The following is a 13,589-nucleotide window of genomic DNA, read 5'->3' on the forward strand; positions in this document are numbered from 1 at the left end:
ATTATTTAATGTTCTTTTGGCTTCCACCTAGTAAGATACCATAAATAATATGGTCTACTGGGAAATGTCCCATGTAGAAATAACCTAATATATATGAAATGAGAAGGTTCCTTGCTAGAGTAACTATAGAAAACTGGAATTCTTTCATCAGTGGGTCTCAAAATGTAGTATGCATATAAATTAACTGGATTGCTGGGTAAAGATGCAGGTTTCCTCCACCTACTCCCAAAGCTTTTAGCTCTATTAGGTCTTGGGAGGGGCTCAGCCTGAATTTTAAACAAATCCTTTAGGTATTCTAATAGTTATCCATGGTCCACACATTGAGAAACACTGATCTTAAAGGTGTAAGACATCCTTTATAGCTGGCCTCTTCTGTAGGGTGATTCCACAGGGGCGGTGTGCTCTGTCCAAAGTGTGAATTACCTGCCATTTCATCATTAACCTATAATGAAAATTTGACAAGGAAAGCTCTTGGTTTACAAAAGTCACTTATTAAAGTGAGAATTTGTGTTTTTTAAAAAAGAGATTATCCCCCAAATCACAAACTCACTGAATAACAGCTGATTGTCTAGAATCTATTATTATAGCTAGACAATCTATTGTAATATTAGGGTCTATGGGGACAATGAAGAGAGAAACGGGGGAAAACAGTGGGGGAAAAAAGGCAAAAGGCAATAATCTACTTATAATTTTGCCTAGACCCAGCCTTATGTGTCATATAAAAGTGTACACTAGGCCAGGTGCAGAGGCTGACACCTGTAATCCCAGCACTTTGGGAGGCCGAGGTGGGCAGATCACTCGAGGTCAGGAGTTTGAGACCAGCCTGGCCAACATGGAGAAACCCCATCTCTACTAAAACTGCAAAAAATTGGTGGAGTGTGGTGGCAGGCGCCTGTAGTCCCAGCTACTCGGGAGTCTGAGGCAGAATCGCTTGACCCTGGGAGGCCGAGGTTGCAGTGAGCTGGGATTGCGCCACAGAACTGTGCCTCAAAAAAAAAAAAAAAAAAAAACAGTGTATACCCCACACAAGGGCACTCTGGAGCAAACTCATTAATTAGTCTGTCCAACCCCATTTTCACACCATACACAAAACTACCAAATTAATCTCTCCTTAAACACCAATTTTTTTCAGTTAGAGAACCTATACTAAGTCCCCTGACTCCTCCTCTGGAGTCTATGTGAACCATGAACTACTCCGCTTCTGATGATGAAGATTCTGTATAACGCCATCTCACTTAACCAATCCAACCATAAGTCTGTCACCTTCTCCTAAAGTGGACTTCCCAGCTCCAGTCAGATGGAACTCACATTTCATTAACTTTCGAGGGGTTGACTCTTAGGCTTTACACCTTTGCTCTAGTTGGTCTCATAACTGATCAGTATCCCTAAATGCAAATACCTTTCACCCTTTCTCAGCCTTTAAGATAGTCCTTCGAGGCCTACCCCAAATCCCACTCCCACCATAAATCTAGTCACCACTACATTTTCTCTTCATATGGAGCATTTCGCACCTTCACCAAGTACTGAAGCACTTGGCTATATTCAACCTTGGGTTTTTTACACCATTCTTTAGTATCTTCCCCATCGCCCACCACCTTTCCAAGTTCCTTGAAGGCGGTAACACTTACAGAATTTCCTGGTATCTCCATCCCCACCCAATCTCTCACTCAAACAAAATGCTAGCATATAAAACTGGCTTGATAAATAGCTATCACAATTTATGCATTTAATTATCATCAAATTGCATCCCAATGAATACCTGTAAATTGATTTATTAAACAAATATCTGAGCAACCATCATACATCAAGAGCCATTCGGAGGCACTGGGGCTATCCTTAGTGCATTCTTTGTCCTCAACTATCTTATGTAAGCCCTTAAAACAAAAACTCTTTTTTCTGCTACTAGTATCACACGAAGATCTACAATAGCTCTTCATTACAGATTCTGAGCGTTAACCAGAGCATTTTCTACTCTGTAAGTTACTGGCACCACTATGACAGCTGAGAAGAGAAGCTAAAACATCAGTTTCCCCCAGACCAACAACGCTGAGTCTTCTATTTTATCACATTAACAACATGAGATTAATTTAAGGTATGGAATTTACTTCCTGTGGGTGCCCTATTCAGTACCTAGTAGATACATATATTAGATGTCAGCTGTAATAATTTTCATTTTAAAAGCCACAAACTAAAGATACATATAAACTGCCATCATTAAAGATTTCTATCACTATGACTACCTTTTTCTGAAATAATAAAAAGGGCAGGACCATACACATAGAAAAAAGGCTTCTGAAGGATTAAGAGCTCTGGTGAGACTTAGTATTTATTACTTTAAAAAATCATGGTAAAATGTATACAACATAAAATTTGCCATTTTAATGGCTTATATATTAAGAAAAATATTTAAATAGTACTGTACTACTAAAACATGGGATTCTTTATTGGAAAAAACTTGCTATGAATTTGGAAACTAGTGTTAGTAAATATCTTTTTTACATTCTACTGCTGAAAAAGTAATTAAAATATGCCATTAGTGGTTAAATCATTTGTATTTCAGGCAGTAAAATAAAATACAATACTAAATATTATACTTCCTAGTTTTTCTTTTTTCTTTTTTTTTTTGAGACGGAGTCTTACTCTTCATTCCCAGGCTGGAGTGAAATGGCGCGATCTCCGGTCACCACAACCTCCACCTCCTGGGTTCAAGCAATTCTTCTCCCTCACACTCCCAAGTAGCTGGGATTATAAGGCGCCCGCCACCACACCCAGCTAATTTTTGTATTTTTAGTAGAGATGGGGTTTCATCATGTTGGTCAGGCTGGTCTCAAACTCCTGACGTTAGGTGATCCACCTGCCTCGGCCTCCCATAGTGCTGGGATCCCAAAGTGCGGGGCTGGGTGAGCCACCCCGCCCAGCCTATACTTCCTAGTTTTTCTGCATTATTTTCTTAAAATTCACAAATGATTCCTAATAACAGTAGCCAAAAATCTTTATAAAGACAGCTTATTGAGAAAGCCTGGCCAACATGGTTAAAGCCTGTCTCTACTAAAAATGCAAAAATTAGCTGGGTATGGTGGCGCATGCCTATAGTCCCAGCTACTTGGGAGGCTGAGGCGGGAAGATCATTTGAACCTGGGAGGCAGAGGTTGCAGTGAGCTGAGATCGTGCCACCACACTCCAGCCTGGTGACAGAGCGAGACTCCATCTCAAAAAAAAAAAAAAAAAGCTTATTATGTAATAGGTACCTGCTAAGTACTTTACATGCATTACTCCTTTTTTTCTTAGTGAGGGATCAATTCACATATGATAAATTTCACCTTTTTCAAGTGTACAACTCAGTAGTTCTAAGTATATTGACAAAGATGTGTAACCACCACCAATTTCAGAACATCTTCATCATGCTGAAAGGAAACTGTAACCATCGGCAGTCACTGTCCATTCTTTCCCACCCCCTTACCCCTAAGCCGCTGGTAACCACTTATCTATTTTCTGTCTCTACTGATTTGGCTTCTCTGGACATTTCATATAAATAAATCATAATATGTGATCTTTTGTGTCTGGCTTTTGTGTGTGTGTGTGTGTGTGTGTGATGGAGTTTTGCTCTTGTCACCCAGGCTGCAGTGCAATAGCATGATCTCGGCTCACTGTGACCTCTGCCTCCTGGGTTCAAGCAATTCTCCTGTTTCAGCCTCCTGAGTAGCCGGGATTACAGGTGCACACCACCACGCCCAGCTAATTTTTTTGTAGTTTTAGTAGAGACGGGGTTTCACCACGTTGGTCAGGCTGGTCACCAACTCCTCACCTCAGGTGATTCACCCACTTTGGCCTCCCAAATTGCTAGGATTATAGGCATGAGCCACCGCATCCGGCCTGTGTCTGGCTTCTTTTACTTAGCAAAGTATCGTCAAGATTCAACCATGCCATGGCATGTGTTAGTACCACGCATTACTCTTTAGGTCTTCAAAACAAACACTTAAGCTCAATACAATAATTGGCCCATTTTACATTAACAAAAAAAACTGAGACAATGAGACATGAAGTCACTTGCCCTCCTTAAGTCTCTCTGAATTCAAATTTGTTCATTGCATTTCTATAGAGATGTGCAAATTGTAAACATTTAATTATATACAAACTTATATGGAATACAGTATATATTAAAAAAGAACACTGCTACCTAGGCTCATGACTATAAGTCACAATCTCTTTTAAATTTTTTATTTCCTAAAAAATACAGTAAGTGATCTCTATGGTGTTTTCAAACTCCAAGATATTGTTAAAACATTAAAGGTTTATTCACTTTCTCTTCAACTCTGATCTGGTGCCCAATCTTTCAGAATAAAAGACTAATTACTAACCATCATTGATATCGTGATATATTGTTGAGAATACGGCTTTATACAGTATACAGTGAACTGAACAGGTCAACATGGCAATAACGTAGTTCACAGTATGAAAATGAACTATTTACTTATATTGTCTGTAAATAATATGTTTATATTGCAACAAATCAGAAAGTAGCAAACATCATTTTTAGGGCTGCAGAATTTTTTTAAAAGTCTCTCTGGAAAGATCCTGACAGCTACACGAGGACACTTCCAGGAAGAATTATGGATGAGTTCTAGATGAACTGATCCAGAATGTTATATATAACTGAACACTTCAAACTCAGTGTAAAATCTGCCCAGCAGCAGTTAGTAGATAATCTTTCTGGTCTTCTGGCAATCTTAAGGATGGACTGACTGACTTAAAATCATCTGTCAGCATGTGTATGTGTCTGTCATAGGTAATAACATAGATGTAAATGGCAGCTGGTATATGAAGCACCCTAACTGAATACTATCTGGAAAAAACAAGCTGAGTTGCTCAGAAAAGGCAAATACAATACATAAAAGACTGAAGAAGAAGGGATTAAAGCAGTCTATATATTTATTGTAAAGCAGAATACATATTTATCGCAACATTATGTTACGTTATCTTTAATGAGAAATAGCATTTTAAAGATGTGGCTTAAAAGAGTCTGAAAACTTCACTGAATTATATTTGAAAAAAAACACCCCAAGACATTTTAATAAGTCTTAAAACACAAATTAAAATACCAATGTAGAGTTTATATTTATAAAAATAAGATTCAGCATTGCCAAGCATGGTAACTCCTTAATGGAAACTAACCAGAAGTGAGAATTAAAAAAATATTTTTTTAATATAGTTCGGGACAGAGAATTCTGAATCATATAATTTTAATTAAGGTAAACAGCCTATGTTATCAGCAATTGCTCTTCTAGAGTAACACTATAAAATAGGACTTCCTGGAAATGTTCTGTATTTGTGCTGCTCAATTTGGTAGCCACTAGCTAATGTGACTGTTGAACATTGAAGGTGACTGGTGTGACTGAGGAACTGAATTTTTAATTTTTTATAAATTTAAATAGCACTATGTGACTGAAGGCTACCATATCTGACAGTACAAGACTTGAATAACACGTGACATCATGCTGTAAAAGGACCCTACCATTACTGTTCTGGAAACTTTCAAAAGTTAAAGAGGAGACTAGGGTTACTTATGTTGGGTGGGCAGGGAGGGGACAACAGGAGAAAAGAAATGTCCAAAGAAACCTAAATTTGACCTCCACGATTTTAGCAATGCTTCCTTTAAATCCATGGACTAGGGCTACGAATATTTAAAAAAAAAAAAAAAAAGGAAGGAAGAGAGAAAGGGAAGCAGAAATCACAAAGACAGAAGGAAAGATTCCCTAAGTAATTGCCACTAAGTATTAGTAGCAGTCAACATTATGCAGTCTGTTTTATGTATTGTACTAAGCACTGCACATGTATTTTCATTTGACCCTCAAAATGAGCCGTCTAGGTACTTTTTATTTCCATTTTTATAGATGAGGTTATTGAGACTTAGGAAGTTAATTTGCTGAAACAAAAATGCATCTTCTAACGAAAATCTAGCAACTAGTGTCCTTTCTCTATGTTCTAGCTGTATCTTACAAACCCGTCTCTTACATCAATTCATACATTACATTGAAATAGTTTACTGGCTGTCTCTCACCTTTTAAAAGGTAAACTCCTTAAAGGCAGGGACTGTGCTCTGTCAATACCATAATATCTTTCTCAGTTACCTACTGTCACCAACTTTTATCAATCAAGGCATCTGAAATATATTCTTCAATAAGTATTTGCTGAATTGAGTATGAATTTGTTTCTACATTCCAATGATAAACATGTGGTAACATACTCTCTTTCTCTCTCACCCCTCAGGCGTCTACATTTGAATTTTGAAACGAGTTTAAAGTCTGTTTAAACTATTTTGTAAACTATTCCAAATAATCTAGAAACTTGGAACTCTCATAATCTGATAAAAACATTTAACTGGGCCGGGCGCAGTGGCTCAAGCCTGTAATCCCAGCACTTTGGGAGGCCGAGAAGGGCGGATCACAAGGTCAGGAGATCGAGACCATCCTGGCTAACACGGTGAAACCCCATCTCTACTAAAAAAAACACAAAAAACTAGCCGGGCGAGGTGGCGGGCGTCTGTAGTCCCAGCTACTCGGGAGGCTGAGGCAGGAGAATGGTGTAAACCTGGGAGGCGGAGCTTGCAGTGAGCTGAGATCCGGCCAATGCACTCCAGCCTGGGCAACAGAGCGAGACTCCGTCTCAAAAACAAAACAAAACAAAACAAAAACATTTAACTGTAAGCTATTTTTTTCAGGCCCATTTAAAATATCACATTTCCCATATTTTTAGAAATATTTTAATAGAAACTTTAATACTGTGACTGAAACATGTACTACACAAAAGCTGTGCCATATAATAACATTCACCTCTGTATGCTGATGTGTAAGAACGGAAGACATACCTCTTAAGGTGCTTGAGCTGAACACAGTGCTTACATTAACTTTTAAATAATAAAGTTTTGATGGTTTCCAATCTTTTCATCTTATTTACCAATGACACTTTTTAAAGACCTTTCACATTTTACTAAATTCTATTCTCTCCTAATGGGCACATTGCCAGTATCTACTAAGGTAGAATGAGGCCTAGGACAAACTTAGGGAAGCCTGTCAAAAAATCAGAAAGAACCAAAGAAGTCTAAGAAGGTATTCCCTCAGTCCTAATCCACAGACTTCCACCTCAACATTTCATGAAATTCAACCTATAGGTAAAACAAAAATATTCATATGAGACATGCTCTCAAGGCTCTAATATTATCAGAGATGGTATCAAATAAAACTCTTAAATACACCATGGAGCAGCTCTAGTTAAAAAATGATCTCGCCTTCAGAAACAACTGTACATATGTCTTCTGCTAACTGTTGTCTAGGAGGAAAAAAAAACATTATTCAGTTTAACTATTTTTAAATTTGTTTTACTTTTCCTGTCACTAAGCTTATTTACAAAATTCTTTTAATCTGTAGTAACATCAAAACATAAGACTTCAAATATATGAAAACCCATGTTTGTTGGGGAAACGATAAATGAACTACAACTAAATTTTATCACACCTATCAATCACTTGAGGATCTTTTAAAAATGCAGACCCTGATTCGGTGACTGGGATGAAGCCTGCATCACAAGCTTCCAAAAGTGATGCTTGTTGTTGGTGCAAGGCTTTGTGTAACAAATAACTAATTTTTCCAGATATCAGTGGTCTGACTCTTCTAGGTTTTGTTTTGAAGCCAGGGTCTTGGCTGGGTGCAGTGGCTCACGCCTGTAATCCCCACACTTCGGGAGGTCAAGGCAGGTGGATTACCTGAGGTCAGGAATTCAAGACCAGCCTGGCCAACATGGTGAAACCCCGTGGTGGCAGGTGCCTGTGGTCCCAGCTACTTGGTACTGAGGCAGAGACTGCAGTGAGGTGAGATCGTGCCACTGCACTCCAGCTTGGGCAACAGAGCGAGACTGTCTCAAAAAAAAAAAAAAAAAAAAAAAAAAAAGGGTCTCATTTTCTCCCCCAGGCTGCAGTGCAGCAGCATGAACACAGCTCACTGAAGCCTTGACCTTCTGGGCTCAAGTGATGTGCTTACCTCAGCCTCCCAAGTAGCTGGAATGACAGGCGCACACCACCATACCTGGCTAATATTTTTAGGTTTTTTGTAGCGATGGAGTCTTACTTTGTTGCTCAGGCTAGTCTCGATCTCCTGGGTTCAAGCAATCCTCCTACCTCAGCCTACCAAAGTGCTGGAATTGTACCATGCCAAGTCTCTTCTTGTTTTTTAAATGTTCATTTATGCTTTCAACAAATTTTTACTAAATGTGTACTATGAGTCAGACATTATAAGCATGAATAAGATCTCTGTCCTCAAAGAGTTCATTTGTTTAAAATAGAAAAAGTAAACAGGTCAACTAAGTAGGAGTCTACATGGTGGAGATGGGGACAGCATTTCAGGGAGAAGAAACAGTCAAGCAGTAAAAGCACTCTGGAGGAACTTCTAAGAGTATCAGATTGCTGAAACACATGGTATTTACAGCAGAGACCAGAGAAGAAACTGGAAAAGTAAACAGGTTATGATGAGTCCAGCAAGTCAGAATAAGCAGTTTATTTGGTAGGTTATCACAGAAATGAAGAACTTTTGGTAGGTATGTGTGTTCAGATGTGTATTACAACATTAATGATTGTATAAAGTAACAGCAGCTATCATTATGTATACCCACAACTGTTCCAAGTGCTTTACATGTACTCAGTCGCTTAACCCTACATCAACCTTATAAAATTGGTACTAACATGTTCATTACCACTGAGAATTTTGAAGCACCCAAAACAAAAATGATTCGCCCTCAATTCAAACTCCGGTAATGTAGCTCCAGATGCTCTCTTTTTACCTAGGAAAATTCTGGAAAAAAATACTCTGGTAAGCACTGCAGAAGATGTGTTTGTCAGTATTGAGCCTGGAAGATAGTTTTGAAGCCACTGGAACCATCAATGAAGGACTGAATCAAGGCCAGTGCAGTGGCTCACGCCTGTAATCCAACACTTTGGGAGCCCGAGGTGGGCGGATCATGAGGTCAGGAGTTCGAGACCAGGCTGGCCAACATGGTGAAACCCCATTTCTACTAAAAATACAAAAATTAGCCGGGCGTGGTGGCAGGCTCCTGTAATCTCAGCTACTTGGGAGGCTGAGGCAGGAGAATCGTTTGAAACTGGGAAGGTGAAGGTTGCAGTGAGCCAAGATCGTGCCACTGCACTCTAGCCTGGGCAACAAGAGTGAAATTCCGTCTCAAAAAAAAAGGACTGAATCAAGGCCATGGAAATGCAAATTTCAGTTATATTTAGTAAGTAAAAATCCTAACCACTCTGTTACTAAGGGATGTTATGAGAGCAAAAGAGAATAGTTTCCTAGTCTCTAACTTGGGAGATGGAAAGAATGGGAATGTCAACCACAGGGAAGAGAGAAAACATTTTTGGTGGGAATTTGGAAGAGAAAATATAGAGATTAAGCTTGAGATGCTTATAGGGTATCTAGGTAGAAAGTCAGGCAGACCTGGGTATCAAAGGTGTACTCACTGGTATGTTGGTCCTAAGTGAGCTCATGTGGGCAAGAACATGTGTGAATAGATGGAACCACATGGGAAGTTGTAGAATTCAGAGAAGAAACACTGATGATGGGCACAGGAGAGTGGTTTGTAAAGTCAAGGGAGTAGTTTCAAGAAAGTAGTCACTAACATTAAATGTTGTGGTGCTATCAAGTAAGACAAGCAATGAAAATGGCTGCTAAATTTGGTCAACAGATCACTGGTGACTTTGGAAAGAAATTTCAATGGATTGGTGGGGTCAAAACCCAACGACAGTGCACTAAGGAATAAAAGATGAAGAAATTGAAATAAATGAAAACACTCTTCCCAAAGATCATTCTACAAAAGAATAAACAGACCAGTAACTAGAAAAGAGACAGGTTTTATTCTTTTTTATAAGTGAGAGATTTGAGCACATTAATAGGAACACTTGGTGTCAGTGAAGAGGGAGAGGTTAAAAAAAAAATACAGGAAGGCTGGGTGCAGTGGCTCATGCCTATAATCCCAGCACTTTGGAAGGCTGAGGCAGGCGGATTACCTGAGGTCAGGAGTTCAAGATCAGCCTGACCAACATGGAGAAACCCTGTCTCTCCCAAAAATACAAAATTAGCCAGGCGTGGTGGTGCATGCCTGTAATCCCAGCTACTTGGGAGGCTGAGGCAGGAGAATCACTTGAACCCGCGAGGCAGAGGCTGCGGTGAGCTGAGATAGCACCATTGCACTCCAGCCTGGGCAACAAGAGTGAAACTCCATCTCAAAAAATAAAAAATAAAAAATAAAACACCGGAAAGAGAAGATATTTGATGAAGCAGTGTTCTGAGTGAACTAGGATAATGAAAAAGTTGCTTAGAACCTACAGCATGATATGTCTAAAACTAGAGCAAGGTTTCCCAGCCTGGGCACTCCAGACATGTGGAGACAGTTCTTTGTTATGGGGTGGTGCTGCCCTATGCGCTATAGAATATTTAGCAGCACCCTAATCTAATATTCACTGGATGCCAGCAGCACCCCACACCAAGCTGTGATAACCAAAAGTGTCTCCAAAAACTGCTAACTGCCCCCCGGCTGGAGAAAAAGCAAAATCAACTCTAACTGAGAACCACTGGTCTTGAGGCAGAGACCAGATTATTTAAATGAGCTGAGAGGTTACTAAAACAAAGTACTATAGTCCCATCTACTAGTTACATAAGGAAAAGAGGCAAGTTTCTCTGCTGGGAGGGAAGTAAGGTGGTAAAGGTGGCATGTGTTGTGGTGAGTAGAAAAGTTTTGGAATAACTTGGTGAAATTCACCTATGGGAAGGCAAAACTGGGTATCAGAAATACTTTTACTCCTCCTAGACTTAAAAGGCAAGTGTATGTCTCGTCCCTTTATGGGCTCTCCAGAAAACAGTACACAAAAGGAACTTGAGGCATGAAGAAGGAACTGAAGGACCTTATCAAAATATTATTTCCAACAACTTAAGAAATAGGGTCATCCTGAAAAGTGTTCTGACCCTTAGAGGACCCACCTTTTTGTTTGCCCAAACAAGAGTTTTAAGGTTAGAAATTGAATGTATCTTTTTTTAACCAGAGTAACTATTTTATCATAATTTTGTAAAGTCTTCAATAGGATGGCTTCTATATTTTATTTATCCCAAACCCTATCCATTACAATCAACACTTTGATTTTTAAGACACAAAAATAATTCAGCTATGATTGTACCACTGCACTCCAGACTGGGTGATAGCAGAATCATTAAAAACAACAACAACAAACCAAAAACCTCCCAAGATACAAAACTATAAAACCGTGCCCTAGAAAGTTCTCTTTTTCCTACAATCACAAAGTGACTGAAGCACCTTTATGTGCAGCTCACAGAACTGAATTTGCACTTAGCAATATTTTCCTTAAGAGAGCTAATGCATCTCAACATGAGTATCACTCTAAAATATGCTGAAACAACAATCTCAGATATGACAGATTCTCACCTGTGATAAACCTCAAAATCTGCACATTTTCAAAAATATAACATTTTCTATTAGAAGCCAACTCTGGTCATAATCAGTTTCACTATGGCTAAATAAAACCCCTGGAGGCTCTACAACCATTTGAAGTTAACTTGAGTATGAAACGAGAAGTGCTTTGGATACATGACCAATTATCTTCCAAAGAGAGAAAATTCAAGCTGAATTCTCTTTCAGATCTGCTACATGTACTAATGAAAGGACAAAAAAAAAAAAAGATTCCATATTCCAAAGACCAATGTGGGTGACATCATTCAAATGTATCTCTAACTGCAACCTGACCTGCACACTTGATGCCTCATTTGATGGTCTAAGGGAGCATTTAGAAAAATCCCATGAGATTTACCCAAAATCTGACTACAAAAATAATATGCAGGCCTATATCCAAGTAGGCAAACACATTTACTGAAGGCAATCATGTTCACACAGCAATCATGGTCATCTCTACAGCTGTTATGTCTCTATTCTCCCAAAGGAAATAAAAATGATTTGGAAACATGCCAAAGAGCAGTCTAGACACAAATAATTCAATTACAGTTAGCAAATCTAAGGCTTTCAATACCCAGCTCACATCTTAAGCTACAGACAGAAAAACAACTCTGTATCTATTGTTACAAGTTATTAAGTCAAATTACTTCAGAGCCAACATTAAGCAAATCAGATTTTATTACACTAGACACGTCAATTAATTAAAAATACTAGATTTGAACTCACTGACTGGGTCAAGTTCCAAAGTGAAAATATTTATGAGACTGTTTTTATGTTTTATTTCATTGTTTTGAGACAGAGTCTCGCTCTGTCACCCAGGTTGGAGCCCAGTGGTGCCATCACAGCTCACTGCAGCCTTGAACTCCTGTGCTCAAGCAATCCACCCACCTCAGCCTCCCAAACAGCTGGTACTATAGGTGCACACTACCACTCCTGGCTAATTTTAAAGTTGCTTTTAGTAGACAGGGTCTCACTATATTGCCTAACCTGGTCTTGAACTCCTGGCCTCAAATGATCTGCCTGCCTTGGCCTCTCAAAAGTGTTAGGATTACAGGCGTGAGCCGCAGTGTCCAGGCTGTCTTTACATTTCTTAACAATATGGATCTAATCTTTTAAAAAGTCAGAAAGGCCATATGTAATGATTTCCATGTTCACAGGATATTTTAGTCTAATACATTTGGAACACATTAGATATTCATCTCTGGGCCCATTATTTCATAAACACGAAAACTTGATTTCAAAAAAAGTCTGGATATATTAAGGTGGTAAACAACGCTTGTGCTTTTCTAAAACAATCTTTGTACTGGGTTCTCACTAGTTTTGTTTTCTTTTGAAAATAACACAAATATATGACTCCTTTTCTGACTTCTTTTCAATTCTGTTCCCTTATAAAATTTCTTCTTTCAAAGCAGTTCAATAAAAATAAATTGCCCCTTTAACATTTTTTTAAAAATAAAGTTTTAACATCTGAAAAAAATTAGCTGGGTTTAAAGGCCATGTATTAGTATGTTTTTAACAATGATTTAAAACAATTTTGACAAGGTCAAACCTAAAACAATTGGCAAAAGTTGCAGTTATTCCATTAACATCTCCATTAAGGATTCCTTTCCCTATAGAGGTAAAAAGGCTAAAAGATCATTAGGGCATTATGACATCTATAAAATTTAGAGCTAATAAATGTTTTCTATATTCCTCCCCAAAATACTAACTCAGGAACATAAACATGTGAATGATTAAATTGTGCAAGATATGATTTTTGCATCTCAAGGCAAGTGAAGACAAAGAATGGTATTGGTATGGTGTTAATCAAGGGGCAGTAACATGTAACAATTCACAAATCATCCTAAGTACTAAATTGTACAGTATAAACTAAAAGGACACTGCAAACTAAATTAACGACTGTTAATAAAGGCATACAATTTGATGTGGTACATTGCTCCATGATCAGCGATGAAGAATAGGTTTCAGATCTAATGCTAAAACTGTGACTTACAGTGGCTGCCTGGAGAAATGTGAAAAATATTGGCTAAGCAGTAGAGTTCTGGGATAGATTAATGGTATATGCCACAGCCGTGAGA

At 38.6% G+C, this 13,589-nt stretch overlaps 1 protein-coding gene across 4 annotated transcripts in view; it reads right to left on the reverse strand.

The window, feature by feature from the left end:
* The window catches only part of SCAF8 (SR-related CTD associated factor 8), a 229,674-nt gene that overhangs the window by 101,372 nt on the left and 114,713 nt on the right, over positions 1-13,589 (reverse strand). The window contains exon 22 of one of the 4 annotated variants that reach the window (XM_033234979.1): positions 195-442. The exons of the other annotated variants lie outside the window; for them this stretch is intronic. The gene's annotated coding sequence lies outside the window, so the exon portion shown is untranslated. Of the gene's footprint in view, positions 1-194; positions 443-13,589 lie in introns of those variants that run through there. 4 annotated transcript variants of the gene reach the window in all.

This window comes from Trachypithecus francoisi, unplaced genomic scaffold, assembly GCF_009764315.1.
Source record: "Trachypithecus francoisi isolate TF-2019V2 unplaced genomic scaffold, Tfra_2.0 Lachesis_group15, whole genome shotgun sequence".
Taxonomy (NCBI): domain Eukaryota; kingdom Metazoa; phylum Chordata; class Mammalia; order Primates; family Cercopithecidae; genus Trachypithecus; species Trachypithecus francoisi.